The sequence below is a fragment of the Alexandromys fortis genome, unplaced genomic scaffold (genome assembly GCF_014885135.2).
Source record: "Alexandromys fortis isolate MF-2015 unplaced genomic scaffold, M_Fortis_MF-2015_v1.1 scaffold_13, whole genome shotgun sequence".
In the NCBI taxonomy this organism is placed as follows: Eukaryota; Metazoa; Chordata; class Mammalia; order Rodentia; family Cricetidae; genus Alexandromys; species Alexandromys fortis.
In genome coordinates, this window is record NW_026067908.1 from 13,238,588 (window position 1) to 13,244,507 (window position 5,920).

The 5,920-nt window shown below is 47.4% G+C and overlaps 1 pseudogene; it reads left to right on the forward strand.

The window, feature by feature from the left end:
* Nucleotides 1-1,642: 1,642 nt before the first annotated feature.
* Nucleotides 1,643-3,331, forward strand: LOC126498097 (rho GDP-dissociation inhibitor 1-like; annotated as a pseudogene).
* Nucleotides 3,332-5,920: the final 2,589 nt, after the last annotated feature.

A 5,920-nucleotide genomic window follows, 5' to 3' on the forward strand; every position in this document is an offset into this window, starting at 1 on the left:
CCTGTCTAAGACACCTGATGGTCCTAATAAAGAGCTGACTGACCAATGGCAAGGCAGGAACAGGGATAGGTGGGGCTGGCAGGCAGAGAGTATAAACAGAAGTCTGGGGAGGGAAGCCCAGTAAGAGGAGAGGACATGGGGGGCTCGAGGCAGCCACCCAGCTACACAGCAAGCCTCAAAGGAAGAAGTAAAGTATACAGAAAGAAAGATAAAAGCCCAGAGGCAAAGAGTAGTCTGGCTAATTTGAGAAAAGCTGGCAAGAAACAAGCCAAGCTAAGGCCGGGCATTCATAACTAAGAATAAGCCTCTGTGTGATTTATTTGGGAGCTGGGTGGTGGGCCCCACAAAAGAGTCCAAAGAACTTAACATCAGACAATAAATAGCATCCAATCTAAAGCTTTTTACTTTTTAGATATTTTGTTGTTGTTATTCTCATTTTTTAGATATTGTATTTGTTTTTGTTATTGCTCTTCTGGAACATCAAGTTGGCCTGGTCCTGAACTTAACATAGCTGAGAATGGCCAGTCTTGAACCCTTGATCCTCCTGCCTCCGCCTCCCGTTTTGCCAGCTGGGATTACAAGTGTGCCCTAGCAAGGCCACCTAAACTTTCTAGCTTTTAGGAGGTAGCCTTATTATCTAAACCTTTCTAGAACACAAAAGAAAAAAAAATAAGCTGGGCATGCATGGTGGTGCACACTTAATCCCAGCACTTGGGAGGCAGACACAGGAGCTCTGTGAGTTTGAGGCCAGCCTGCTTTCTACATGGCGAGTTCTAGGACAGCCAGGACTATACAGAGAGACCCTGTCCCAAAAGACTAAAATATGATAATAAATGATAAATTTAAATTTTTATTTCTTGTCAGTCCCTGGTTCTTAAAAAAGTACCCAAGTCAAATAAATACTGATATGCAAATTATGTAGACTAAGCGATATTTAGACTTATATTTTAAAATGTTTTGGTTTGGTCATTGAGTTGGAATTTAACAACAAAGTCAGCACGCGCTGTACCTGTGGGGAGAGCTAGGCAGATGATAAGGTGTGGAAGCTGATGGTATGAAAGGGTTCCTAGAAGCCCTGTTGGTTCTGTGTAGAGAAGGAAGAAAAAAAGAGGAAACCTTTTAAAGGGACTCAAGGACTGGGACCCTGGAGGAGATGGAGCCCCGGGAAAGGAGAGCCAGGGAGGGCATGCATGAGAGCAGCCAAGGCAAGGCTGCGCTGATCTGGAGAAATCATTGTGCGGGGGAAAGAAAAGCAAGAGGTCGAGAATGCAGGGGGGAAAAGCTCCCCGTAACACACTCCCCTCGCACGCCTGACTCCCAAGTGCTTGTGGGAAGAAGGCTCCAGAAAGAGCAGTGCAGCGGTTGAATTAAATAAGCACCAAAGATAATAGGTATTTGAACAAGTTTAATAACAAAACCAGACTCACGAAACCAAGGTTCCAGCGGAGTAGCCGGCGGAGACAGGAGAGAGCACACAGCATCTGCGCACCCTATTTATCAGTAAACATACGCCCGAGGGCAGCCCGCCCCCAAGGGGAGGGCTTATCCCTACAGAGCAGGCCTTTCTTTCCTATGGCCCAAATTCAGCACTAGAGGGGGCGGGAGCAAGTCACAATCTCCCCCAAAAGCTCTACACTTCCTGATGCTGGTACGCCTGGGCCCTGCTCTGAACACAGAGACCTCCACCTTTATGGTTGGGGCGGAGAGGTAAGAGGGGCTCTGACTGACAGCGACATACATGGGGAAGGAGAGAGTGACGCTCAAGCTAACTTGGCTCCCTCATCCTGAGTGACCTGCAAGCTCTTTCCCTGAGAACTTGTTTGAGAGGGTCGCATTAGGTTGCCTCGGTGGTAATTTCTCAGCCATTAGCTAAGACTAAAAACCTTTCCAAGAACAGATTTTGGGAGGGCCCGTATGTGCGCAGGCACAGCTGAATTGTGTTTTAATATGGAGAGGATGCGAAGAGTTTTACTGCTGGTCTATTGTCGCACTGTTTCCCACTGCCAGGACCGCCCGTTGTTTTCAGGGGACAAATCCCTGCAAAGACTGCGTCTCCAGGAGGGAAGCAGGAAGCATTCAGCACAGCCAGGACCATATCATGCTGTGTGCAAGTACTAATTCTGGCAAAACAAGATCATGAATAAGGCTATATTTGTGTTTTTTGACTTTATTGCCGTAGCTTCCTCTGTATGGTTCAATATAAATCTGCCTTCTGTTATAATTGCATAAGTGCTTTGTTGAAATATTCACAATTCTTGGTGAAAAAGGGGGGAATCTCATCAGCATGTGAGCTCTCAGGTTGCCTGAGATTGGACATCGATTCTTGGACAGGCAGGGTCTACATTTGCGTTCACCATGAAGATTCAGAAAATGAAGCTTCAGGGCTGGAGGGATGGCTCCAGGAATAAGAGTTCTTGCTGTTCTTGCAGAAGACTCAAGTTTACCTCCGAGCAACCACATCAGGTGGCTGCCTGTATCACCAATACCAGGGGATCCAACACCCTCTTCTGGCATCTCAGGGCACTGACACACACACACACACACACACACATACACATCAAAAAAGAGAAAACAAACCTAAAGGAAGAAAATGAAACTTCAGCCACCATTAACCCCTAAGCGCAAAGTCTCAAATGGGAAAAGTGAGGCAGGATAGAAAGATTGAGAGAATTAAGATATGGAAAGAAAAAAGGAGTCCCTCACCCTGAATTAGTACAAGCGTGGTGGTCAAGCGTATGGTGTCCCAGGCTAGACGCGAACAACGCGAAACAGGAGCCCCAGGAGCCATTGGTCCAGATAGCGGCTAAGAGCGGGGAAGGTGGGCACCCTGTCAACTACGAGCGCCCAAGTCAGAAGAGCGTCCAGGAACTGGCCAAGAGTGATGAACTCCTGCACAAGCACGAGGCGCTACTGGCCCAAGTGGCTATCTCTGCAGACCCCAATGTCCCTAACATCACTGTGACCCACATGACCTCTCCAGACCCTCTGGTACTGGATGGGACAGGGGATCTGGGGAACTCCAAGCCACGGTCATTTGTGCTGACAGAAGGGTGGAGCACAGGATAGAAATCGCTTTGCAGGGGAACAGAGATTGTGTCGCCATGGCGTACATCTAGCACACATACAAGGCAGGCGGGAAGACCGACAAGACTGCCTGGTCCAGGCTCTGGGCTCTAGGCTGAGGAGCCTGATTCCTGACACCCACGGGAGAGCCCCCCAAAGGCCTGTTTGCTTGGGGCAGCTATGATATCAAGTCTTACTTCACAGATAGTGACCTGACCTGTCATGGGAGTGGAACGTTACCATCAAAAAGGAATGGAAGGACTCCTAGCTGGGATGACAGACAAACGGAAGGACCAACATGTCCCTCCCCACCCCAAAGTGCTGACAGGATTCTCCCTGATCTACACGGGCAGCTCCTCTTGTCTGCCTCTCCTCCACCGCTGTCCACAGGCCCCTGTGGTCGCTAGTGTCTCAATGCTGCTTCCGCCTGTGCGGTGGAGGAGGGGTTCCAGTCCTCTCTTCCTAAGATCCTGACTTCTAGAAGGTGGGCGGGACTACTGGGGGTTGCCCAGCGCACTGTGTCTCTGCCCCAGCATGGGTGGGACAAAGACTGGACTGTCCTTCAGTTACCCTCACCCTTTGGTCATGTCATTGCTGTCAGGCGCTGTCCAACCATGATGCCTTACCATGGGGAACATGTACTGGGGGCCGTCACTCCTAACTCACCTGTCTGCGTGAGCATGGCATCTCCCTTCTCCTTGACTTGTCTACCATCTCTTGTTTTAATGACCCAGTCAGGGAGGCCTGGCGTGTGCTGCTGTTGCTGCCTACAGGGTTGGCCAGCTCTTTGCCATGGTCAGGGCTGGCTTTAGTAGCTAGGGGAGGTCAAACTGCTAAGACTCAATGCTTCTGGCCCCATCTAGGAGGGCAGGAGGGGGGACCTAATTCCCCTGCCTTCTTTGTCCTTACAAGCAGTACTCAGAGCCCCGAACCCACAGAGAGCTTCTGGGCACAAAGTCAATGGCCACACCTTACTTGTCTCACTAGGCACTGTGGCCTGGGACCTTGCATCTGGCCTGTCCGATTCTTTTGACTCCACTGGGGTCAGCTGCCCTGATGCCTACGCCATGGCTCTCAGTGCTACCTACCATCCCTGGGCAGGACAAACATGGGACACAGCTGAAAGCTTGTGTCCTCTGTGGTCACTATGTGGTGCCCTCAGGCCCAGGTCTTAAGAGAGGGACCTCTGTCCCTGATTCTCTTCTGAATGGGAAATAAACACCCCTGAAGGAGAAAAAAAAATATTGACACAATTACCAACAAATCACTTAGATTTCTTGTGTAGTGAATGTAGGAGCCAGCCATGATTAGCTAAATATAAACAGATGACCCAAAGGAAGTTCTTTATTTCCAACCATTATCACCTGTCAGAGTAGGACTCAGCCATCAGATAAGTTTAATGGAGGCCTGAGTCTCAGTAGTTTGGCCTGAAGCAACACCTGGTTGCAGGAAGGACCATTAACTAAGATTACCTGAGCACCACCCAAGAACAGATCATCCAAAGGAAATGCCTAAGGTCCCAACTGCTGTTGATAGGATCACCTGCTTGCACACACTCACCAGGACACCCCTAGACAAATGTCAGCCAATCAGGGGTCCTGAACCTCAGAAACCCCTCACTCCCACCTTTACTATTATAAAAAAACCAACTCTAACTGAGCTTGGGGCTCTCTGTTTATTTCAATACATTGGACAAGCAGAGAGTCCGACTTTGCAAACTTGCATAAAATAAAGGCTCTTTGCGTTTACATGAGACTTGGTCTCTTTGTTGCCTCTTGGGGGACTTCGCAGATTTGGGCATTAACAGTGAAAGGGATTTCAAATAAGAACATGACCAGCACTGAACCATGCTGTCAGAATGCAGACACTGGAATTTAACACTGCTTTCCTCATCTGGGAACTTGTACTTTTTTATAGAATTTCAAACAAGATTATGAATCAAATTTATAATAAAAAACACATGCCTTGAGACTTTGCTGTGTGAAATCCTTCAGCCAATAGCCTTTAAGATACCACCCCACTTGGGCATGCTCTCTTAATATTATAAATGCAGCTGTGAAGCTTGTGAGGGCTCTCTCTGCTCTCTCCCCCGGCTGGTGGATTTGGTTCTTGTTCCCCTTTTGTGCAGAGGACTGTGATCTGAGTCTACCCCTAAATAACCCTTTAGTAGTATACTCAGTTCTCAGCTAGTGTGGGATTACTTTATAGCATCCATCAAGACTTCATTTGACCTCTGGTTTCTATCTTGATTCTGTGAATTTCTACAACACACCTCCTAATCTCACTCATTAAATATCTTTACTTACGGCATCTATTTTTTTTTTTATCTTTTAAGATCCATTGAGAGCAACTTCACTCCCAAAGACTCAAATCATATATATATAGCTATTGTTAAGATGTGAAAATTCGATTCTATCTTGTGAGAAGTCCACACTCACCTTTCTCGTGTGTTGCAGAGGCCATAGGAGGGCACTGAGGAAGTGTTTTAGGAGTGTCCAATGTTGCATGTCAAGTTTTAGAAATATCTTAACACATTTTGTTCACAGATATATTCATTAGTAAATATACACTACCTACTATTAGAATCCGTGGCTAATTACAGCTTTTAAAAATACATTCTCTTAGGTCCAAATGAGGAACAGAAGGAGGGAGAACATGAACAAGGAAGTCAAGACCGCGAGGGGGCACCCACCCACTGAGACCGTGGGGATAATCTATTGGGAGCTCACCAAGGCCAGCTGGACTGAGACTGAAAAAGCATGGAATAAAACCGGACTCACTGAATATGGTGGACAATGAGGGCTGCTGAGAAGCCAAGGACAATGGTACTGGTTTTTTTTTTTTTTTTTTTTTTTTT